This window comes from Sceloporus occidentalis, unplaced genomic scaffold (genome assembly GCF_023333645.1).
Source record: "Sceloporus occidentalis isolate IW3139 unplaced genomic scaffold, rSceOcc1.0.p SCAF_10, whole genome shotgun sequence".
Taxonomy (NCBI): domain Eukaryota; kingdom Metazoa; phylum Chordata; class Lepidosauria; order Squamata; family Phrynosomatidae; genus Sceloporus; species Sceloporus occidentalis.
In genome coordinates, this window is record NW_028316990.1 from 4178503 (window position 1) to 4205147 (window position 26645).

Genomic DNA, 26645 nt, shown 5'->3' on the forward strand with positions numbered 1-26645 from the left:
GAGGAGGAGCATTGGTCTTCTCCCTCACCATTCCCTCCACCTTTAATTTGGAAGATATTTGTACTGAAAAATCCTGAGAACTCTCTGAACTTAAGAAGACACTTAAGAAGGGGAAAAAGCATACCAGAGTATCAACCATCTCCTTGTAAAATTACTCATTTACAGCCAACACTATTACTTTAAGTAATTGCAGACATGGAAAAATTGCAGCAGTCCTTCAATAAATGCACTTAAAATACCCTCTTCTAGTCCAAAGTCTTTCATTAAAGAAAATTGCTACATACACTTAAACCACTGAAGTTACTTCATTTTTAAGAGGCAAGAGGAGAACATTTTTTAATCAGCAAATACACCAAGGCTTTGAACGGACAAGAACAGCGCCGTTCATTGTTTCCTTCGCTAGAACAGGGCCAGCCCTACCATAAGGTAGTCTGGGGCAACTGCCACAGTTGAAAGATGCTGGTGAAACAGTAGTGCCAGCTTTTCTGCTTTTCTCATGAATTCTCCAGATATTCTTCTCTTTACTGGAGGAAAGAGCAGTGTGTAACCCACAACCTCTACTAGGTAAGAATGGGAATATTTAGGTGGGTTTTTTAATGGCTGAAATCTACTTTCCTGAGTGTTGGAGAATCCTGACAAGATAAATGAGAATTTTTGCAGTTTGAGATTTATTCTGCATGAAAAATGTATATGGGGGATGTATTTGTTTTTGCATGGAAAACAGCACTTTCTGGAATATATATAGGCCAGAAATCTATGTTTAGACTGCATCCATAGTGCAGAAATAATCCAGGTTGACACAGGGCTCAATGCTATGGGATTCTGGGAATTGCAATTTTGTAAGTCATTTAGCCTCCTCCATCAGAGAACTCTGGTGCCACAACAAAATCCAGTTCCCAGAATCCCATTGCATTGAGCCATGGCAGTTAAAGTTGTGTCAACTTGGGTTATTTCTGCAGTGTGGACACAGCTTTAGGTGCATAGCTTTCTGAGGCCCTGTCTGCACTGTTATGGGACATCCTGGCTCTGGGACTGCCTCAAACCTCCCCTGCTGCAAAGGCCCTCTGTTATGAACAGCTACCTAAGGTTGGAATAGAAGGCTCAGGATCTTCATGGACGATCTGGAGTGAGTTATTTGAATTTGTTTTACGGGGGTTATATCCCAGTTCTGGTACTGATTGGGCCACTCTGTTTGCATTAGACCTGGGCTTTGGGCTGGACATCATCTAGTGTCCCTGCTGAGAGGATGCAGGGAGGCTGTTTTATTTGGCCCATTTTGCAGTCAAGGTCTAAACTGATTAAATAAGTAGTGTCTCCTGCCCTCACTCCCCTCAATCCTGATTTACTGGACATCTATTGCTGTGAGCCCTGACAGTGTGTTCTCCTGTTGATCAGGGAGCTGCAGACTGACATTCCCATCTCCCTCCCATGAGCAATCTCCAGTGTAAGAAGGAATTGTGACAGGGATGCAGCTTTTGGGTGTCGCACTGGAGATCACTCATGGAAGGGAGATGGAAACATGAGCCTGCTGCATCCTGATCAACAAGACAATAGACCCCCATTGCTTACAGTGGCTGCTGCCCAGTAAGTCAGGAGTGGGGCATTTTTGCAATCACTATGTACTAGTATTTCCTAGACTATTGAATGCATAAACATGGTAACTATGAAACAGTTATGAATGTGTAACTCTAGTTGACGGATTCATACATGTGATTGTGAATTCTAAACAATATTTCTTTGCAGAAAATAATATTTCTGTGCATAAAATGTTGCTGGGAGACTCAGGCCAAGCCCAGAGGCAAGGAACAAAAGCAGATCAAGGTCTATGCTTTTCCCATCCCTGTCCTCAGTATACAGAGAAGCCTTTCCAACCAAATTAAACAAGAGTGAATCAAACTGACCATCGCTGGCCAGATTACCTTTAAGGCAGCTTCATAAAGGTTTGAACACAGTCTGTAACTCCGAGCACCACGGTTTTCTTTTTGCTGACCAACTAACTCCGGGATTTGATCCAAGGAGATTTAAGGTTCTGTATGACTTGTCAAGGATGGTTGCTTGGAAGGTGCTTTGCTCAGAGATGATAGCCGGGATTAAAATGGTATTGTATGCTCTCTTACTCTTTTATGCTCCTGAAGTTGAAAAATTACCAGCGGAGTCACATGCTGGCTCACTTGCTTCACCAGCCTCTCTTGGCCTTGTTCAGACCTGTAAGGTGGCTGTCAAACAATCTTGGGCACATATGAACCAGAACTGACACTTGCTCCAAAACAATTTGGTGGCTTTGCTGTAGGAATGTGCAGAGATGAATGCCAACCTCAGGGTTTGTTTTCCCATTTTCAATGCTATTTCTTTTCCTAGGAGATGCATCACCGTATCACCGCCTCACTGTATTTTCAGCTACTCCAATAATCCCTTGTTGTAGCCACCTTATTCCTCCCCTTGCCCTCCAATATATAAACCAGGTACGGTGTATTTGATTTGCAACCTGTCATGTTTCATTTCGCTGATGAACTCATTGCACAAGAATATTTTTGACATTTTACACCAGCCAATGACATGAGTCCCATAGAAAGAGACTGGCCAGCATGAAATGACTGTGATGGCACTTAAAAGCTACATAGATCTGACTAGCTGAAATTGCTTAAACAGTTGAGAGATATCTAGCATATAACCAACCCCACAGTCAAATGGTGGTATACCTCTATGGTTTGGGTCCAGGTTCTTTGAAAGACCGTATCTCCCTTTTTGAGCCCACTAGAGCACTAAGAGCATCAGGAGAGGCCCTTCTCTCTGTCCCACAACTCTCTCAGGCTCATTTGGTGGAAACAAAGAAAGGGCCTTCTTGGTGGCTGCTCCCAGACTTTGAAACTCCCTCCCCAAAGAGACCAGGATGGCCCCATCCCTGCTTTCCTTTCGGCATCAGATAAAAACATTCTTGTGCCATCTTGTGGGATAGTGTAGGACCACTTACTTTGTCAAATTACATGATAGAAGCTTTCACTCTAACCAGATTAAATGCTTTACCATCAGCACTACTGGAGGGTAAATATAGTAAGACTCCTGTTCATGAGCGAATATGTCCTTGCAACACAGGAGATATAGAAACTGCAAATCATGTATTATTCCACTGCCCCTTTTATAGTGACGCCTGTAAAGATTTGATCACTCCAATTCTTTCTAACAAACCAGGGAGATCTGATTCTTTTTATTTAAAATACCTATTATCAGACTGGAGCTCTCACATAACCTATAAAGTGGCACAGTTTTGTGCATCTGCAATCACTTGTAGGAAAAGCATAAGTAACCTAAGTTAACAGATAATACCGAGACATGTCTGCTAAAAACCTGATAGCTCTATTTTACTGAAATGCAATTGTTTTTCCTATTTTATTCAAATCTACTTTAATTGCAATGGAAACCAATTATTTTCATTTCCTAGTTGGTAGGGTTGTTTTTTTTACCCTTCTTTTATTTAAAACCAATGCAGTTTGTTGTGGGTATTGTTTTATTTTTTCTATGTACTGTTTTATTGCTGATGATGGTCTTTGACCGTAATAAAGTTATTCATTCATTCATTCTTGTGCCATCAAACTTTCTCAAACTGACAATGGTTAAACTTTAAATAATGTGCAATTCGGATTATAACATCTGTATAGCATTTTAAATAAATTTTAAATTTTAATGTGTGATTATTATTTTTTTACTTTTTAGAATTGTATTGTTGTTGTTGTTGTTTTTAAACTCTGTATCTACATTTTAAGGCTTTTGTATTGTTTCTAACTTGTACTGTTTTAAATGTTTTGTTAGCTGCCTTGAGTCCCTATATGGGGAGAAAGGTGAAATACAAATAACTAAAATAACAATAAATGATAATGCCTTTAGACTAGAGCTTTCATGAGAGATGAGATATCTAATCTGTTGCAGAATATATCAGCTACAGGACAGGAGCATTTTGGATGAAGCAAGTGCAAGGTATGGTAGCCAATATTTTCAGCATCCTTCCTGTGGATCTCTAGATTTCCATCCTTAGAACTGCGAAAATGCAAGTATGACAATTGCAGTATTTTTTTAATTTGTATTTATTTATTTATTTACTTGTTAGTCTAAGCCTCATTCAGAGGCAAATAATTCAGAGGTAAGTTAGCTACAAAATAAAGTAGCTTGTTGACATTTCTTATTTCTTTGGAGGCTCACAAGAAATGATCAACAAATGTGCAGCACTTTGTCATCATGAGATACATCTACAGTTCTGCATCTGATGGAGTGGGAAGGTGTCCATGAAACCTTATGCCAAGCAAAAGCTGGTAGCTTTTAAGATGCCACATTTTAGATTTTAGATAGGAATTGTAGATGGGAATCCTTCCCAGCACGATTTGGAATGAGTTGGGGATTCGTTCTGGAATCTTGTCCAGATACAGTTATGATCACACCAAATCACTATCCAAGTTCACTCCTTGCAGCAGAATCACAGAATAGCATAGAAAGTTGATGTTCAGTTACCACAAAGAATACTGTGGTGGAAAGAATATTCATAAATATTCTAGAAATTAAAAAAAAAACCACCCCAAACTAACATGTTTTTCAAGGGATGAGAAATCCTAACAAGATGAATCTCAGACTGACGAGAATTTTCACAGTTCAGCACTTACTCCACAGAACTGGAGAACAACCACCTGCGCATTTTGCACAGAAGACCCAAACTGCAAATAGGCTTCACATTCAGCATTCTCTGAAGATGCCAGCCACAGATGCTGGCGAAACGTCAGGAATAAACTCTTCTAGAACATGCCCACATAGCCCGAAAAACCCACAAAAAACTATGGATGCTGGCCATGAAAGCCTTCGACTTTGTATTTTTCAGGGTTTTCCTGTCCATTAACTTTCCCCCAAAAATGACCCCCGCAAAAAAAAAAAAAATCAACGAGTTTTATTTAATTATTTTTATTATTATTTTAAAGGCTGGCATACAACTGGATTTTATTTGGGTCCTTTACCCTCTCCCAACTGGGATTTGCTATCAAATGGTAATATGATAGCCTTTGACAAGCTGAACAGTTGTAACAGGCGGCTGTTTAAAGTCTCTGCATGGCCTGTTAAGGATGAAAACAGCAGTGAGGCACAGCTCTGTGACTGGTTTAAGCCTGGCTCAACCATCACACTGTCTTTAAACCAAACCCTTTTATCCCATTAATTTAGGGAATGAATCCCTCTGGGTCCTTCTAAACATCTACTGCCTAAAGCTCATTAAAGGCCCACATCTGACTTTTCATGTTGTTTCGCCCAAGACCACGTATGCTGAAAAACTCTCCCATTTCATGCTTTTTCCATGTGCCTCCACACTCACACATACACACACCCTAGAAAATAATAAAATACAACAAAACAATATAGTATCCAGAATATAAATGAAAAAGAGCTGAACTTTGGAGAAGGTTCGGCTGGGAAAACTCCACATTTCAAGCGCATTACAGGGCGACATTTGCCCAACTGTTCTCACAGCACGCAATTAGACGTCTAAATACTCGAGGTAATGGGCTTCTAGTGGGATTTCAACTCACCAGTCTTTTCCAAACAATAATGCGGCAAGACTTGCTGTCCAATGAGGTGTCTTATTGAAATATCCCAGGCCGTTTCACTTGTCACAGCTGTCGTCTCCACCATTTGCACTTACACTGTGTTGCTTTCATTACAAAAATAGAAATTTGTGTCCTTCGCGCTGTTATATTACTAATGCTAAATATTTAATTCCCCTGGGTGCTAATTATGGTCTTGCAGTGGCAACACTGATTCCACTTTTTAATAACAACTGTAAAAGCAATTTGAGCATTTTTTAATTTTTTTTTTTACAATTAATTAAATACATAGTCTACCAGTAACCTCTTGTCATTTTGCCCTCCAGGACCTGCGCTAATTTGCGTGGAATAAAAATGTTTTGAAAAATTAACGGATATGCTAGTCTGCTCCCTGTTATTCTATTAAATTAAAAGGGCTGTCGAATCAACACGATAACCTAATAGTTACAGGCACAGTACACTCAGTGATGTTGGAGGAAAGCGGAGAGGTAGGACGACTGTTCAAACACCAGAAATGTTTACGAGAACCTAATTAGCAGAGAAGAGAGGCAATCGGGGAACATGCTCAAAGCAAGCGTCAGCCTGCGGTGACATGCTAAAAGGCTCCCAAACACAACATTGTGTGTTTACTGGTTCCCGTTAAAGTCAGACTTTGCTCTGGAGCAGCAGAGCAGTCATCGCTTACCGCCTGTGCTTTAGATCTGCCGTTTAATTTTCAGAAAATGAAGCTGGCTAATGATAAAGGGATAAAGGGAGCTATTTGTAGGGTATGGCCGAAATTGATGGTTTTGAAAGGGCTCGATGCTTCTCCATGTGCCGCCAACACCATCATAGCCTAAAATCAATAGCACGCCATGACAGCTGTTTACCTACCCAGTCCCACTGTGAATGTTAGAGTAGCCATGTTGGATTGGACCAAAGGCCAATGTCGTCTAACATTTTGTTCGCATAGTAGCCAAGTAGTCTATGGGAAAACCATCAGCAGGAGACAAATGCAACTGCACCCTCCACCTCCTGTTCTCCAGCAACAAATCTATGAAAGCTCATGCTACCAATGTCTTCCTTTCAGTTAACTTCAACGGTGCTACAAGATCCCTTGGCATAGAAGTATCATAGGCAGTCGATCGACTACAAGGGATCTTGTAGCAAATTTTGAGACTAACTGAGGACTTGGTAACATGAGCTTTCATAGATTTGAGTCTACTTCTTCAGGTACATGTTTAGGAAGTTTGTAGGAAGTTAGGGGTTTTTAGGAAGTAGGCTCAATCTATGAAAGTTCATGCTACCAATGTCTTGCTTTCAGTTAATCTCAAGGGTGCTACAGAATCCCTTTGCATACTGATTTTCCAGACTACCTAACATGGCTATACATTTGAATTCCATCTATGATATTGGTAGCAACATATAGCCCTCCTGACTAATAGCCATTGATAGCTGGATTTACCCAGTCCTATCTTGAAGACTGAAGATTCCCCACTTCTGTTGTAGGATGACTCTAACCATAGCCAGAACTATCACATGCAACAGAGTTCTTACAGTTTGGGCTGATATTGTTCCGATCTTGAAGTGACTACTCATTTAGTGGTACCCAGAGCTTGGACATCACTATGTTTACAATGCGTGGCATCCATTCTAGGTGCATTTAGCCAATAGCCTACAAACAGCTTTCTTTAGCTTTCTATGATGCTGTCTCCTGTCCCCCTGGGCTTCAAATAATCCCCTCCTTTTTAGGGGGGAAAAGAGAATGCGGCCTTGTTTTATAGTACATGTAGCTGTATTGACCCTGCCTACATTGACCCCTTGGGTCTGACTATGGTGATTCTACAATCTGCCCTTTCAACTCCAATAGGTATGAGCTACCACTAGCTATTCCTCTGCATAGGACTCAGAAGGAGCAATTGTTCTCTGAAAACAAGTGTAGCATATTCAATCCTTCACAGCTCAGTCGGTCCCCAAAGCATTCCACTCACATTCATGGACTTAGCAGATTATCCACTGTCTGTGAGCTTCAAGAAATGTGGTGCATTTTGTTAATTACTCCCTTCACCTGGGAACTAATTTAACCAAAAAAAGAACCCCTTAAAGTATGAATGTATGACCATTTTAAAGAGAGAGAAAAATGAGAACACACAACATCATTCAGAATCTAATGATGATAGACATAGTCAACAACAGAAATCCAAATGGAAGACAATCTCTTGTCCTCAGAGACTCCTAACATTTCCCTACAGCCTCTATGTTGTTTTGATGGGTGTTGTAAGCCCATATGTTGCTACAGATGAAAGGCAGGAGAATTCACCATTGAGAAATCTGCCTCTAGTTCAGAGAGAGAATGGGTTTCTCTCTTAAAGTTGTTGGACTGCAACTCCCAGAAGCCTTCACCACTGACAATGATGATGATGATGATGATGATAGTAAGTTTTATTTATATCCCGCCTCTTCCAAAGGATCAAGGAGGGTTACAACCATACAAATACATAAATAAAATACACAAATATAAATAAAAATTACATAATCCCCTTATCCCCTTAACTTAAACTAAAACAACCGCCTTATAAAATACAGAATAAAATCAATTAAATAGACATAAACTGAAGTAAGACATCTTGGGGCAGTCAAAGGGCAATCCATATCCGTGGGACTGGGACGATCAGTCAGGGAAGGCCTGCCGGAAGAGATCCATCTTAACAGCCTTTTTAAAGGTGTCAAGAGTGGTGATATGACAGATCTCTTCCAGCAGGCCATTCCATAATTTAGGAGCAGCAGATGAAAAGGTCTTCTGGATAACTGCAGTCAGCCTGGTCTTTATTGGCTGCAGCAAGTTTTTCCCAGAGGACCTGAGGAAAGGAATGGAGGAAGATGTTCCCACAAGTTGGCTGGGAATAATGATGATATTATTATTATTATTATTATTATTATTATTATTATCCCAATGATAACTGTGGATGAAGAGTTCCAATCCAATAGCACATGGACAGTCATGTGTTCTCCAGCCTTGATCAAGAGCTGGCCAACCAAGTAGACCTTGATGATGTGCTTTTGACCAGGGCCTCTGAAGATGATCTTGAAACTTGAGCACATTCAAACAGGTGTAGGTGGTAGCTAAATGAAATCTTAAACTATAAAAGCAGTGTGCTTCTGTACAGGAGCTGCTGGTGTAAACAACAGGGGATTTATACAATTGTGCTGCAATGTTTGAGATCCTAGAGCCATGTGGTTGCCTGCTGCAGGAAACAACACTAGGCTAGAAGAAGCTTTGATCTGCTAGTATTTGTGGCCAGCATACTTGGAGGGGATTTTGGGGTTGTGTACCAACACATCTGAAGGCCACCAGTTGGGGTAGGCTGTCCTAAAAAAAGGTGAGAGTGATAATGTAGAATTGTCTCCTTTTTTAAAGTGTATCAAAAAATATCCCAAATTAGAACAGGGCTACAAGGGAATTTATAGTCTTGGTTAAAGAGGTAAATTGTGGGTTCTCTCCAAACATTGTCGGTGTGTTTGTGTGTGTATATATATTTGTGTGGTGAAAATAGATACACAGAAACATAACTAAGTAGAAAATGCTTGGGACCTAGAAATATTCACACAGAATACAGCAATCATTGTAGAGTCAGGAAGTCTGGTCGAAACCAACCTATTATTTGGAGTATTTATATGTGTATATAAAAAAAGTGGATGCTGTCTATTCCAAGATTACATTTTGTTTTCTATCTTGAGTGCTAAATAAACAGTACTGCAATGCTTAAACTCTTAATGCCTGGTCATTATGTGCACTCAGAGGTACGATTTGAGTCACTGACCTAATGCAGTCCTTTCTTCTGCTATATATGAAACACAGAAGACTAGTGTTGTGCTGGTTTAATTAGGGATAACTACATGGTACTATCATTGAGCCACACAAGGAAGATTAAGCAGCAGGAGCAGACCTATTTCAAAAGTTGTTTTCTGGAAAGATGGGGATTAAAAATAGACTCTGTGTGTGTGTGTGTCGCAATGGAAGATTCAAACCTCAGCAAATATCTACTTTTCATGTCACTGCAAGGAGATGATCAGACATGAATCATAGAGGTTGTTGCGGGGGGGGGGGGGTCATTCTTGTTTGCTTGCTTTTTGGTGTTAACTCACTGTAACGTCGGACTCCGGTTTTGTGATCCGTGGACCCAAAAGCAAGAACTGCTTTTACCTCTTTGAGGCCAAAAATTAGAGCTAACTCAGGTCTGATCTGCACTATAGAAAGAATGCAGTTTGACATCACTTTGCCTGCCATGGCTCAATGCTATGGGATCCTGGGAACTGTAGTTTGCTGTGGCATCAGAGCTCTCTGACAGAAGGCTAAATATCTCACAACACTACAAAACCCAGCATTCTGTAGCATTGAATCCCCCCATCTGGGATATATGACCTGTTCATCTGGAATTTATGGGATTTTCCTTATGGGATTTTTCAGATGGGATTTTCTATGCAGAAAACAACAGTTCTGTGTTTTTAAAAGTGCCATTTTTGGTGCACTTAAAAGCCCACATGTGAATTTTTTGCAGAATGTCCTGAACACTGAACATGCCTTTTTCTGGGAAAACAAAATGGTTAGAGGTCCAGGAGTGGAAATTCAGCTTTTAAATAGGTTGCATCCCCCCGAGTGCACACACACACAATACAGTATTTAATGTAAAAAACACCAACACCTGTTCTTCAAAACTAGATTACCATGTAGCTTTTTGTTTGTTTTAGTTTTCTGGTATTAAGGCCCCAAGAACAGACATGCTGCAGTTATCCATCTATTTGAAGTGAAGGAGGTAAGTCTTTTAGAACAGCACAGAATACTCAGTGGACCTTTTATGTATTCCTTGACTCATTCAAATATTTACCACCCTTAAGATGACTAGCAATATCCACCAGAGAAAACACTCCAAGCAGATGGAAGAAGGAGGAGTAATAATGTAAATAACAGTTAACCACAGATAATGGCAAAACACATACCCAGACGCAACAACAACCCTTTTCTCTAAATTCAAGCAGAAATAGAGACCGGTGAATAGAAAAGTTATCTTTTTTTAAAGAATGCAATACCTAAGATCTCCATGGCCCTGATGTCTGGGAATTCTGGGAGATATAGGCCCGGTACAGACTGCCAGTTTGCAATGGCATGGGGCCAAAATTAGGGCTCGGGAATGTGGAATATCTGCACGCTCCCGAGCCCTAGGGCGTGGTGGCGGTACCATCATGGTGGCCTCCTGTCCACATTTGGGCTGCCATGATGACGCAAGCATGGTGCAGCGTCCACACGTTGTGGCGCCACACTTGCTTCATCGATGCATGACAGTGCGTCAGTGGTGCACTCATGGCAGTAGCTGAGTGCACCAAGAATCTGCTTTTATCCGGTTCTTTTTGGTGCGGAAAGAGCCAGTGTGGTTTGGTTGTTATATCGTGCTCCGTTGGTGCTGTGTTGTATGGATGCAGCACCAGAGGAGTGTCATGACACTGCGTGCTGTGTGGAATGGTGCATGGCATCATGGCACCCTGGAGCGGAGATGCAACACCCCAACTCTGCCCCTAGGCCAGTCTTTCAGGCCGATCTGTACAGGGCCTCAGTTTAACCTACATGGGAGAAGAAGATGAACCAAGTTTGTTTTCTGATGTTCCAGAGACCGGGCCAGTATCCACATTGACAGGAAAACTGGTTTTACTATTGGGGCTTCGGGATCCATGGAGAGGCTGAGTTGCCTGCATAAGTGGAACCCACAACAGATCGATATCAGCAGTCCTGTCCATATACTCCCCAGGAGACCCCTTTCCCTCTTTCCCCATGTCTTGTGGGGGCAAAAGACATCCTATTGAATGATGAGGCACTGTACTGATGGTATTGCTGGGCTAATGTGAATGAGGAATACACAGTGTAGCATTACATGATATTTCATAAACAATTTATTGCACTTGGGTCACTTTATTCATCCTTCAATTTCCTTAACACATTTAATGCACAAAGTGAGACATTAACATTCCCTTTTGTATAGGTGAATTACTCAGGCTGAGAGACTGGTAACCCACTCAAGGAACATATTAAAGATCACTTAACACAGAACGGTTGTTCTTTCATTACCATGTGGCTTGCTGGCAGGAATGGTGTATGGTGTGCTCCCATCCCAAGGTGCCACTGCCACTGATGAATCTTTTAAGCCCCTACAGGGTAAATTTGGTCCTCCTAGGATGCCCCAGATGTTCTGTATTCTCAGTTGCTACTTAGGGTGCATCTACACTATAGAAATAATGCAGTTTGACACAACTGTAAGTGCTATAGCTCCATCCTATGGAATCCTGACAGTTGTAGTTTACAAGATCTTTAGCCTTCTCTCCCAAAGAATGCTGGGGCATCACATAACTACAAATCCCAGGATTCTGTAGGATGGATTTACTCATCCATAGCTGTTCTGTATTCATTGTCTCTACTCAGTCACACTTGTGATGCTTTCCTAACTCCCATCCTGCAAGCTACTTCACTGGGCATCAGCTGTATATGGAAAGGTCCCTTCTGGTGGCAACTGGCTCATGGATAAATGGCATTGCTGTCAGTTTTGGTGGCGGAGGAGGTCAGTCCAGGAAAGGTTATTTCCTTCTTGCTGCTGTTGTTGTTGTGTATCTTCAAGTCATTTCTGACTTATGGCAACCCTAAGGTGAACCTATCGTGGGATTTTCTTAACAGGATTTGTTCAGAGAAGGTTTGCCATTTCTTCCCCCTGAGGCTGAGAGCATGTCACTTCATGTAGAATGATTTGTATGTAAACCCATCAATTATCTTAGAATTTATATTATATTATACCCTTTGCACTCTTCCATTAATGATAGACGAGATAAGGAGAAACACCCATTAAGTTCACCCACAAAGATTCCTAAGTTTAGATAAGTGATATCTGGTACCAGTGCCTTTGGAGCTCTGAATATCCAAGATGGAACTGTTGTTGTGTTTTCTGCCTCGGGAATAATTTACGTCTTGTTTTCCTCCCAGCAAGGTAACTAAGGGAAGTGGCATATGGTCCTTCCAAAAGGACACCAAGATAAAATATGACAGGTCAACCTGGCGATAAGATCAAATGAAGGCAAACTGAACCACACTGGAAATGAAATGTGTGCACACAGTAAATAAAGAAAGAGGAGGGGAATGCTTCCACGGTTGTTGAATTATGAACGAGGTCTGCGGCTCCAGCTGTTGCCGTCAGCCCAAGGACGCTGCTTTCGCTGGGAAATGGAGCCTTTCCTACATGAGAGAAATAAAAACAATTCAGTTAAGATGGGTGAGTGAGAATGAATGAATGAACGAAGTCAGCTTATATTATTAAAGGGAATGTGGGAATAAACTAAGTCATCCATTTCTTTCTAAAAACAGGAGGGCATCACTTGCCTTTATAAAATAAATAGCTGCCAAGAATGCTGAAGCTAGAATAGATTAGACAGGTGTCAAAAAGAGAGAGAAGTCATACAATGAGAAGATGACAAATGATTTTATATAGACCAGTGTTCAATAAGCTTTCAGGATGTTAATATTCAACTATTTCATTCCAACAATTGAAGATGAATAATTTCTATTTTTCTCCCCGGCTGTGAAGAAAACAAGTATTTCTGCATCTGAGGCCATAGACCAAGTCAACGAAAGCTCATGCTATATCATTCTTTCACAGTTAGTCTTAAAAGTGCTCCAAGATCCCTTCCCATATAAATATTTCTGGACAGTTCATCTGGTATTTGCACATCCCTTGGTGTTTCAGGGAATTATTCTGTTTATGTCAACAAGGAAGGACATCTTGAATCACCTCTCTGGAAGACTAGTAATTTACACATTTACATTGTTTTGACATTGTTGCATTTAAATGGCCATTGTGCAACAGCTGTATTCAGTTTATGTTTCCATAAGTAAGATGGACATAGCCAGATGCTTCTACAGTCCCCTCCACTCTCCACCAGCCATTGAATGTCCATGGAGCCAAGGGGCTATTACAGTGAAACATTAAGGACCTTCTCGCATGGAGCCCTTACCATGGGCAAAACGTTCCTGAAGTACTGTATTTCTGAAGCGTGAAGGTGTGATTGTCCGTTGCTCTTCTAAAACGTCATTGAGGAGTCTCGCTTGTCTCGCATTGTCGAAGCATTCACAGAGAGGCCATTTTTTGAATAATGGAAGATCCCAGAAATAACAGAAATGGCTGCTCCACAAATGATTCGTAGATGGGAGAAGAGCGAAAACGCACTTCAGTGACCCTTCAGAAGCACAACCAGCTATCTCACCTCCGCACTTCTGAAGCGTTTGGGCAACTATTCCAGCTCAGTAAGTGTCTTGTGTGATAATCCCCATAGCCTTGAGGGTCTTTGGTAATTGCAGAGAAAATAAAAGAATGCGAGCTTACCCAACAACCAAAATAAAGATGTATATAGCCCTACATTGGAGTTAGGCTTGCGTATGCCACTAACAGGATGACAACCACTGTGTGCAAAGTGGAAACATATACCACAGAGCTATGGCCCTTGAACACAGCGTTCATGGATCACTAACACTTTGAACTTTGTCTTGCAGACTGCAATGTCTACCCAAAGGCCCAAACCCTTCCCACACAAGCAGACCCATATTTTAGAAAGGCGCTGTGTTTCGTCGCCATTGGCACAGAGCACCGCAACGTATCCCCTCCATTGTTTAATGGCAACTTGTTTATAATGCTGCATATTTTCGACAGCCAGCCATAAAGAATGAAAGGCTCCTTTTGCTACCAGCGAGAGAAGGGTGGGAGGAAGAGAGCCTCTCTCCTTTTGCCTCCCTTTGAAGAGCTCATTTTCACATTACTCAGGCTTCATTATGCTGAATCAATATTCGTTTAGTCACTGAGGTTATTGACATATTTTAAAATAAAAGTATACCCTTCAGCTACTGCAGTCATTACAGGTAATTTGTCTTGTCAGAGACCCAGGGAATATTATCCCCCGTCTTTCAGAAGCCGACAGCCCATGGAAATATATCCCCATGGTTACAACTGTAAATAATTTTAAGGTAAAAATATTGAAAAATCAATGGCTGTTTCCTGCAATCTGTCACAAACAAATCAATCATCATTCCCACAGCCGCCAAAGGAAGGATTTCGAAAGAGATGGGAAAACAGGTGCAACTCTGGACTGGAATCTCTCATTTCAAAACTTACGCCACATAATGGTGTCATCATTTAAACACTTAGCAGCCGCCGTTGCCGCTATCGTTCACAGCTCTTGGTTGGATAACAAGAAGAGAAAAGAAAGGAAAAAACAGAAGCAAGACAGGAAAATGCCATGCAAACAAACCTCCTCTTCAAAACGCTTGCAGCATTAAGTAAATTTTCGCCAATCGAAAAATCGTCTCTTAAGTCCATCCACCAGCTTGGAGCAAATCAATGCCTGCCCTTCCTCATAAAGATTCTCTATAAATTCACCTCCGAAGATGGATTATGCTCTAAAATGTAATCAAGCTTGCAATTTAGATATAGACACAGATACTGACACCGACTCTGCTGTTTGTATTGGACCAAGCTGAGTGTTTCGGCTTCATTTTGCAACACAGTTCCACTTCCCAAAGGAAACCTGACAGCAAACAGACTCAAAAGTATTTAGACGGATGTCAGTGGGAGACCTTGGGAAAGTCACATTCTCTCAGCTTCAGAGGGAAGCCTCCTCTGAACAAATCTTGTAAAGACAACCCCATGACAGGTTTGCCTTAGGGTTACCATTAAGCCAGAAACAACATGAAGGCACATAATAACAGACACAAAAGCAGAGAAAGAAGAATTAAAACCAAGATTCCCACTTTGGGTTTTACATTTCACTATGACTTTACATTAGACTCCCAATATTGGGTAGCAATTGTAGAATGCAAAGGGGGAAACCCTGCCACATACAAAAAATTAAGGATGGCAAGAATATTTGAAAATATGTATAAAAATGGTTGGAAAATGTACTTCTCTAACATTGAGAAACTCCAATGAGAAGGGTCCTGGATGAACAAGAATCTTTGTAGTCCAGACCTTGTTCTGCGCAAAATTTCCACTTGGTATTTTTGCACAGAAAACAGCAATTTCTATAAATGGCAATTAGTGTGCAGAAGATAATATGCACATGTAGAAAATGTGCATACAATGCTGTTTTCTGTGCAGAAATATTATTTTCGGTGAAGAAAATACTTTCTCCTGTAGAGAAAATACCTTTTTCTGCACACCACAGAACTGCACACAAATTTCATACAGAACAAGTCTTGAACTGCGAATAGTCTTCTAAAATGTCGCAGTTTGTGAACACTTTCTTCTAGTGAGAAGACTATTGCTTCCTGGTTTCTTCTAGAAGAAAATTAGCAAAGAATTCCATTCCTACAAAAAAATAAAATAAATTATATTGCTCTACCAGTTCTGAACATTATTTCTGCCACCTACTGAAGATTTGCAGAAGCACTGTGAGCATATATGCAACTCAACACAACCTCTGGAAGAAAGAATACAGTCTCTGCTACAGAACCAAGGTTGTGTATGGGGTACTGTATTAAACTGGGGTTTGGAACATGAAGCTTCCATTTCACAACGTGTCATGAAAATCCTTGCAGCACATTCTGTTAGGAAAAGAGCCACAACCATCCTCTTCAGCTTGCTGGTAGAAAGGTGGAACATAAGAGCAGCAAATAAATAATCAGTTATAGTATAGTAGTTTGAGCATTGAACTAGGACACTGGGAGATCAGGGTTAGAATCCCAGCTCAGCCATGGAAGCCCACTGAGTGACCTTGGGCAAATCACACTCTCTCAGCCTCAGAGGATGGCAATGCCAATCCCCTTCTGAAGAAACTAGCCAAGAAATCTCCATGGTAGGATCACCTTAGGGTTGCCATCAGTCGGAGGCGACTTGAAGGCACACGACAATAACAACAACAGTTAATTAATATCATTAATATACAATACAATTAATATAATTCATACTAATAAGACTGGCTTTCTCCAAACTCTCTGTCCTTGTATGTTCTCCCCTATCATGGAGCATGAATGCTTGTTACACTGGTGGCCATGAAGGTCCTTCAACTTCAGAAACGCAAATATAAAAACAGAAAGTTGGATGTGTAGAAGAGAACTGGCCTGGAATTCCCAACCACAGTTTTGAATATATAATCTAGAGTTATACATTGGTAACTTACTTGTAGGAGAGCCAGCATGGCATAATGATTTGAGCATTCAACTACGGCCTGATTCCCACTGCCTTTTAAAGCAGATCGCAAATCAATTTGAATCGGTTCAAATGACCCTGGTTCCCACTTGAATCGATTTGCTGAAGTGATTCAGAGTGGGGGGACACGCTAGACCCATTTAACCCACATCTTTTTGATGCTGGTGTTTTCTGTGTCTTTTTGGTGCAAGTGTGAACCAGATGTGGATCAGAATCTATTTACATTTACCTTTTGGGCGGCTGGAGCAGGTCCATTTTGAACCAATTCATTCCTGAATGTGAACCACAAGTGGGTTAATTTACAGGGAAAAAATGCGATCGGAGCAAACGTAGCAGGACCACTCTGCGCTGTCAAATCGATTCAACGATTCAGATTGCAAACCTCTTTTTTTCGTAAGTGGGAATGAGGCCTATATATCTGGGGACCAGGGTTCGATTCGCAACTCAGCCATGAAACCCATTGGATGACCTTGGGTGAGTCATGTATTCTCAGCCTCATGGGAAGGCGATGGCAAACCTCCTCTGAACAAATCTTGCCAAGAAAACACCATGAAAGGACTTGAAGGCAAAGAATAACAACTACAACAAACTTATTTGTATTCATGATTCCTACAAATTCAATAGCACAGGAAGTGTGTAGGGACCATAAAAGTCCCCCAGTCCTGACATATCCAGCAGCAGTTGCTGCAAGCAATGAGAAGAGTATGGTCTCCTGTCGGGGCATTAGAGTTGTTTTCTGCTGCTCCAGAGAACAGGACTCGGAACGACGGATGGCAGCTACAGGAAAAGAGATTCCACCTCAACATTAGGAGGAACTTCCTCATAGTAAGGGCTGTTCGACAGTGGAAGACACTTCCTCGGAGTGTAGTGGAGTCTCCTTTCTTAAAGGTCTTTAAATAGAGGCTGGATGGACATCTGTTGGAGATGCTTTGATTGAGAGTTCCAGCATGGCATGGGATTGGACTAGATGTCCCTTGTGGTCTCTTCCAACTTTATGATTCTATGGTTCTATGATTCTATGACTGGTGTTCCCACACCCACACATACAATGGCAATACACATCTGCTACCAATGACCCTCAGCCTCTACCACCTGAGGAAGTTTGCTTACTCTGCTCATGGTTAGACCAGTACCGTGTTTCCTAAGAAATACCAGCAGACTTAATCTTTACTCATTCTTCCTGCTACTTCCAAGATTTAGCAAACAAAGTTATAAGTTAGCAATGTCCGTGAAGGAGACATTCTTCGTGGCTCTTGTGTAAAGTCTTTTTTGCTTGCTGTAACAGCCTAATGGAACCGTTCCAATCTTATGGGCAAACCCTCCAAACCTTAGGCAGTTATCAAAAAGCCAATGAAACCACTCCCTGGAGAAGTGAAAGCTACTGATGAGTAAGCGTTCTGAGTTTTACACCTGCTTCGCAAGGCAAAACATCCAGTAGACCTATCACTCAGCAAGAGACAAATTGATTTAATAAATACTGTTTTTTCAAAGGACATCCTGTTCTTACTTTTCGGCAGCCATTTCTACGCACCTTTTCGGGAAAGAGCAAATGTTCCCTCGAGCCTTGCCCAACCTGTTTTTGAGCAAATGTTTTAGCATTCTTTCCATCTGAAGAAGGTGGAGGGGGGGAGTAGGAAAGAGACAGTCTTCTCCCAAAATAAGTGGCATTTAATTGCAAGGATTGCATTTTGTGCACACAGCAATAAAATTGGGCCATTCAAGTGATTTTTTTTTTTAATGTTACCAATTTCAACACTCCTGCCAAGGACATGTAAGGGAAAACATTTCCTTAACATAGTACTTAATTTGTCTGTTAACAGTTTCTGTGAACTGTCACACTAATCACATTTCTAAAAGATACGTTTTGCAACAGTTTCTGTGAACTGTCATAGTAATTACATTTTTAAGAAAGACACTGTCTAAATCAGTGTATGGCCTGGATCCTATTGTTCATCCCCACACAGCAGAAGCAATGAATCAATTGGATTTGCCTTTGTATTGACTCACCAGTCAACTGTTAACTGGGTCTACTCTAGTTAGGACTAACCAACAGGATTCCATAGGATGAAGCCATGACAGTTAAAGCAGTGTCAAACTGCATTAACTTTGCAGTGTAGCAGCAGCCAGAGTCCAAAAAAGTAGTCAAAAAGTACCTTTTCGAAGTCCGGGCTTCAATATTTCAAACTCTTTTATCCGCTGCTTGTTTTGGTGTGCATTCATATAACATATGATCATTTTGGAGAGGCGGGATAAAAATAAAACCTAGTACAGTGCGCCCTCGGATTACGCGGGGATCCATTCCAGACCTCCCTGCGTAAGCCGAATTCCGTGCATGTGCAAGCTCCATTCGCATGAATGGGGCTCGCGCATGCAGCAGTGTGGTGGCACAGCAGCATGCGTGGGCCACAGGCGCACGCCCCATTCATGCTATACATGGCTTTGACCATATGTGGAAAGCTGTGCAGGAGTGACCGGGGCACAAGGGGTGGCATGTCCCATTTGCATGAATGGGGCGTGCGCCTGTGGCCCACGCATGCCACCGTGCCACCACACCGCTGCATGCGCGAGCCCCATTATTATGTATTATTATTATTTATATGATGATGGTGACCATTTCAATTTATACCCCAGCCTTCCATATAAAAACTCACCTTCTTACATTAAAAAGCAGATAGTTGTAGTGCCAAATTGCAAATTAAATTCACAAATCTAAAATCACAAATCATTCCGGTTTAAAATGTAAAACATCTCAAATCATAAATTACACGTACTTATTAAAGCGCAAAGAACAGCAAGACAAACAAGCCGTCAAAGACAAATGAAATGCTTGGCTTTCCCCCCAAAGTTTGCACAAATGAATATTTGCGTCATGACAAAACTGTGTGGGGAACACCAGAACTCCAGGAGAGTGGGATCTATTACCTGGTTTATGTCTCTTAGGTTATTCTATATCTTATATATTTGTTAACTGCTTTGAAATAATTCATAAGAGGAAGCATATGATGTCAAAATAATATGTCCCTTCATACAAAAATATAGAGAAAGCTGTAACTGGAGGATATAATTATTCACTACATTTCTTCTCAAAAGAAGCAACGAGTAGTTTCAGCAATTTTCATCTCAAAGTGAGAAAGTCTGCAAATTTTCTCACTTTGCAAACACACTTCTTGAAACCTATTCACAATTCAGAGTTGATTCCACAAAAAATTCACATAGGGTTGTTTTCCACAGAAAAACTGCATTTTCTCAGGAAACAGCAGTTTCTCTGCAGAAAATAACACTCCTGAGTAGAAATTTTGATTTCTTTGCAGAAAAATACTGGTTTCTGCACAAAAACAACCATTCATAATAACAACAATAAATTATTATTATTATTATTATTATTATTATTCCAAGGGAATCAAGGCGGATTACAGCAACAATTTTGCACAGAACAAGTTTCAAGTTGCAAAGATTCTCATATTCCAGGATTCGTCTTGTTCAGGATTCTCAACTCATATATATATATATATATATATATATATATATATATATATATTCTTTCCATCTTTGCACTTACCTCTGAGTAGAGATGGCTAGGATTACACTGTTAAGATCATGGATGAAGAGTTCAAGTCAGCTATAATTTTTCCAAACATTTAGTTTTCTAGAGGCAGGATTTTTTTTTGTTTGTTTTAGGGGTTTTGTACTTGGAGTTGCACTCCTCCTAATGTGTTTCCACCCGCAGCAGCACAGTCTAGACATATCTTTATTACCTTTATTACTTTATTACCAGGTGATGCTTGGATTTATATATAAGAGTATAATGACAGCCACATCCCAGGATGCATCCTCAGCATCTCTGCATCTTGATCCACGTTTTGGGACAACTTATTCAGAAAGCTGAGGCTTCAAAAAGGAAAAAGAAAATACCTTCCTTAATCACACATGGAAAATTAAAACAGCAGCCCAAATGGCTGATATGAAGAAATGAAAAGCAATGAGTAGAGGGTTGGGAAAGGTTCAGGAGGCAAATTTTGAGCAGAAAAAAACCTTTTAAATTGCCCACAGTTTCTCCATGGATAAGATGTGGAAATTGCATTCTAGAGGGGCAGCCATGTTATTTTGTCACAGCAAAAAGCAAGCAAAGAATCTTATGGTTCCTTGAGGACTACAAAATAAAAAAATGGAAGCTTATACAGCACGCCAGCGTTATACACGAACACATTCAAGCTGTGAGGAGCACACGGGGCACAAGGGGCAGTGCGTCCCATTCAGATGAATGGAGTGTGCGCCTCTTGCACACGCACGCTACCATGTCACCACGCCGCCGTGTGCATGAGCCCTATTCAAATGAATTGGGCTTGAGCATAGGCAGAATTCGTCTTACATGGGGGGGCGGGTCCGGAATTGATCCCCCACATAAGACAAGGGTCCACTGTATTCTAAAATATAGCGAGGTAAAGCTTGGAACTTTCCAGATGTTTGGGAACTGCAACTACCACTATTCTTCCCCATTGCTTTTGAGGACTAGGTCTGTTAGGAGTTGGGGGGTGGATAAATGATTGGAAAACCAGAATTCACCACCTCTGTGGTGTGCATGCGTGTTGTGTGTCTTTAAGTCATTTCCGGGTTATGTTGACTCTAAGGCCAACATATCATGGAATTTCCTTGGCAAGATTTGTTCAGAGGAGTTTGCCATTGCCATCCCTTGAGGCTGAGAGCAGTAGGCCTTTAAGATGCTAAGAAACTGTGGTGGTTTTGACAACACTATGGAATCCTCTGCAGTAAGAGATCGTACCGAAATCGCTGTGCACACATGGGTTGGAATCCTCTTTATGATTTATGCTGGCATGCACAAAAGGTAAGCATAGCACCACTACTTTCTCCGATGTTGTGCAAGGAGGTATCAGGAACCTCCTTACGCAACGGTTTCTCCTGGTTTTGTAACGGTTTCCAGATGATTACAGACACAGTTCCACTTCTCCAGGCCATATCATACCACTGCCCCGCTGGCCTTTTTGCCCTCCACCTTCATCCTCCCAAATCTCCACATAAGTGCAACGATGGAACGTTATGCTCCACTAGCTTTAAATAGAATTTCAGCCATACCACATAAAAATATTATTATTAATATGGAGTGTATAGCTATCAGATCATTCATATCAAAAAGCCTTATTGTATGTTTGGTTGAATACCAATATATTTCAAGTCCCTATGCTTCTAAATCAAATGTTTAGAAGCCAGGGCATGGCAGAGAGGATGAAGACGTCAGGTTGTTATAGAATGAGCCATCCCCAACACAGAGAAAGCATTTTTGTGAAAGCAAAAGCTTACCATGGGGGTTCACTTGAAATCCTTTCCGTCCAAACTTTGGAGTGACATTGCTATTGGGAAAATGGTGCAAATGTAAGCTGTGGAACAGCAAGACAAACCTCACCGTACATCTGCTCCCCTCACAACAGGACAGAATTGGGGCCCATTGCTCCAGGGCCCTGCCATTTTTCCAGCCTGCCATTTGCAAAGCTTGCAGACCTGGGGTGGAAACAGCTTGACAGGCATAAGACGCCTCAATGAGCGGAGATGCATGAATTCAAAAGCATACCGTTTCTTCTGATCCCCTTCAGAGGGAAGGAAAACTTATCAGCCAGGATGTTATGGTTCTCTCAGTGTTTGTCAAGCTCTCTGTTAAACCTACGCGCGGCAGCAGGCAAAGAAAATGCCTCCAAGTCAAGTTCATATTTTCCTTTAATCAAAAGGAGTCAAATGGGCCCCATAAAAGGAGATTAGATTTAGGCTCTTTCCGTGTGTGTGTGTGTGTGTGTGTGTGTGTGTTTTAAACACACTCCTCTCCCAGGAAATTCTCACTCAGCCTGGTCATGCAGGATCTATCAATGTGCAGATAAAGCAGAAAATAGAGACATCCTTAAGAAATGAATCTGCAATTTGACACAAAGCGGAGGTGACAAGCACAGCGAAGGAAGGCTCGGCTAAATGTTTCAATACCTCCAAACATTATCTACAGTACTTTCAAAAGTGCAATGCCTATATAAGAGGAATGCTACAGAGAGCAGGCATTTATATCAGAGGTAGTACAATCCTTCCCATCAATGGCATCACTAGAATTGGCATTACTCAGTGCGGTAACCCATGGTGTCATAGAATCATAGAGTTGGAAGAGACCACAAGGGCCATCCAGTCCAACCCCCTTCTGCCATGCAGGAACTCTCAGTCAAATATCCTCAACAGATGGCCATCCAGCCTCTGTTTAAAGACCTCTAAGGAAGGAGACTCCATTACACTCCGAGGGAGTGTGTTCCACTGTTGAACAGCCCTTGCTGTCAGGAAGTTCTTCCTAATGTTGAGCTGGAATCTCTTCTCCTGTAGCTTGCATCCATTGTCACCCTTGGCGTGTTGACCTCCTCCCATACCACACCATACAGAACACATAGTCATGCTTTTTGTACTAAAGTTGCTCATAAATCATCATTCCCGTATATCACTGAATGTGATGGCAATAGTTGTGACATCAAGAACTAGCAAAATTAAAATTATTCCTTACAATATCATAGGCGCAGCCTAAATGTATTTACCCGTACACAGTTGCATGTGGCTAAAGTGAATGCTTGGTAAGAGGTGATGTTTTTAAAGAAAATTGTAAATATTTTTTTAATTAATTTTCAATGTAAAATTTTATTTTAAAAAAAACCTGGTAGCTCTCCTTTCTTCTGCCACTGAGCCTCCCTCCACTCAGCATTTTCTAAGTACGCAGGTGAATGCCACAGCTTGTTTCTTCCCAAAGGCAAATGTCTGGGAAGCAGTGGTGTCACTCCCCTTTAATGTGTCACCTGGTGGTGCCCACACACATCGCATTCCTATAGATATGTCCAAAGATTCCCATGTTGTACTTCATTCATTAAGCTGGATCTTGAATTTGCAAATATTCTAACAAGAGTAGCAGTTTGAGCATTGAACCGTGACTCTGGAGATCAGGGTTCAATTCCCTGCTGGAGCATAAAAACCCACTGGGTGACCTTGGGCAAGTCACACTCTCTCAGCCTCAGAGGATGACAATAACAACTCCTCCCCTTTGAACAAATCTTGCCATAAAAACCCTACGATAGATTGCTGTAAGTTAAAAATGACTTGGAGATACACAGCAACAACAATTTGTCTGGGTGCCAACTGTTGAGACAATGCAGCCGCACAGCTGTCCTCTTACCTTTATCTTCTCAGTCCGGACCCAATGGCAGCTCTCCGGTTCTGTTTTCCACTGAGCAAAAGCAAGGAACAAACTGGTTATACATTTGGCTTCTCTGTTTCCAGTGCACCCACACAGAGAGAAAGAGTCCGAGAATATTAAATGCATTAAAACTTCGCCAAATGATCTCTTTCTTGCCAAGCACCTGGGGATTTTTCCTTGGGGGTGGAGAATGTGACAATCTGAGAGGCGAAGAGGGGAGAGATTTTGAGGAAGAAAAAAATTAACTTGGTGACAAATACCCATGCTGCAGCCACACTGAAAACTGATCAAAGTGCACACCTGTGTGGATTGAATATGTAAGAATGCCAAGGGCTCTGGTTTGCTGAAAAACTGTGCTTTCCAGAAGCAAAACATCAGCAGTCTTGCAAACAAACACAGTTTCATTTGCTGATCTTTGAGACGACAGAAGAAACCCCACCAAAAATCTCCTTAGAGAATAATTATATTCATTATCACTTTCTCAGACAAACACATACACACATGTGCAACGCATGGTACCCTTCGTGGAATGAATAGCTGGGAGATTCTAATGGACCAATTTCATTTAACCTTGCCGCACAGACATGGGATGTTTTGGTCTCACAAGATCGTGTTTTGTTGCAGAATTCATACAAGTTAGACAGTTTACATTGTCACCTCTATTGTAAACATTGTCATGTACAGTTTGAGCACATCTGTGTGCGTCTTCATTTTTTGGCACACAAAAAATGACTAGGACAAAAAAAAAATTGTCCCAGCAAGTCATTTATGTTTGTTAGTCTTGTTTGCTGTCAATGAAGGCTGACAGCTACCCAAAGTAAATGTTTCAACTCATGGGAATATGTTTTTGTTTTTCACCTGGATCTGGCTCCTTGAGCATTATGGAGTATTCTTCTCTACTCACAAATACTCATGGGCTGCATCTGCACTGCAGAAATAATACAGTTTGACACTGCTTTAACTGCCATGACTCAGTCCTATGGAATCCTGGGATTTGTAGTATGTTGTGCCACCAGATCTCTCTAACAGAGAAGGCTAAATATCTCACCAAATGATTGCTGCCACAATAAACTGCAATTCCCAGGATTCCCTAGCACTGAGCCATGACAGTTAAAGTGATGTCAAACTACATTATTTCTGCAGTGCGGATACAGCCCTGGCCACATGAGCCATTTTTCTACACTACATTATGCTGGAATTCTCTTTGAGGTCAGAATATATCCCAGATTTAATGCACTCAATAAAAGGGTTATTTTTTAATAATTATAGCAGTAATGATAATCTGCCTGAAATAGTAGTTAGCTGGGATTTCAAAAAGCATTCTAACATGATACTGGAATAATTTAGAACAGGAAGAACAAAAGCCTCAATTAGCCACGCAAAGGGATAAAGTAACCATAGAAGAAAAAGACTTATTTGAGAATACAGTGGGCAGCACTTGGGATCCGCTGGAGTTTGGTCCCAGGATTCCCAGCGGATACCAAAACCTATGGATGCTCAAGTTCTATTAAATACAAAGGCATAGTGAAATGGTGTCCCTTGTGTAAAATAGCAAAATCAAGGTTTGCTTTTGGGATTTTTTTGGAATATTTTCAAGCCGTGGATGGTTGGATACATGGATAAAGAATCAGTGGATACGAAGGCCCAACTGTAATGAGATTTTTGAGATGCAGGTGCAAATGGTTATAGATTAAGATTCTTTTGATACGTATAGCACCATTATTACCTTTGTACATATGTACAGCTAGTTATACCTATAAATAAATAATTCTGAGGGTTTGGGGCCCCCATTAAACTGAATCCTGTAAATTTAATGCCAACTATAGTCCACAAGTGACTTTCAAGAATTTCTCTGCACTGCTGCAAACCAAGTAAGACAATATTTTGAATTAGATCGATGTCAGGCAGCTGCTCATAGCCCCAAAAACCATACCCTACACATCCTTCCTGAAAAAGCAAGGCCTTCGCCTTCATGACATTGGCTTGTAAGTAAATGGGCCACATCCACACTGCAGAAATTACCCAGTTTGACAACGCTCTAACTGCTGTGGCTCAATGCTATGGAAGTCTGGGGACTGTAGTTTTATAGTACGTTTAGCATTCTCTCTCAGAGAGCTCTCCTGCCACGACAAATTGCAGTACCCAGGATTCCATATCACGGAGCCGTGGCAGTTAAAGCGGTGTTAAACTGGATTATTTCTGCAGTGCGGACATAGCTTTGGATGTGAAACCTTGCAGGTTTCAAGGGTTTGGTTCTTATCATCTTATTATCACAGATCAGTGTATGAACTGGTTCATAAGTGTAGACCACACTTAACTCTTTCATCCCATCCACTTGCCCCACTTTAAAATGTGGAAGCAGGAATGTAAAGTAATTGATGGAGAAGTTAAAAAGAGTTGTCTCACCTCTGATGCCTGGGAGGACCTGATCTCACAGCGCAAGGCTATTCAAAAGGACTTCATTCCCAAACAATTATTAAACATATTATTATTATTATTATTATTATCCTGCTTTCCCCAACAATTGGGAGGCAAAGCAGCTTACAATTTTTAAAAAAAACACAATTCAGTTAAAACATACAAAACTGGGCATTAAAATAGAATTAATAGAATTAAAATAGAACTGGGAAGCAACTGGTCTTT

At 41.1% G+C, this 26645-nt stretch overlaps 1 long non-coding RNA gene across 1 annotated transcript; it reads left to right on the forward strand.

The window, feature by feature from the left end:
• Nucleotides 1-395: 395 nt before the first annotated feature.
• On the forward strand, nt 396-4040 carry LOC149305752 (uncharacterized). Its single transcript, XR_016282524.1, has 3 exons — nt 396-564; nt 2359-2462; nt 3925-4040. It is a non-coding gene; the product is annotated as an uncharacterized LOC149305752 (long non-coding RNA).
• Nucleotides 4041-26645: the final 22605 nt, after the last annotated feature.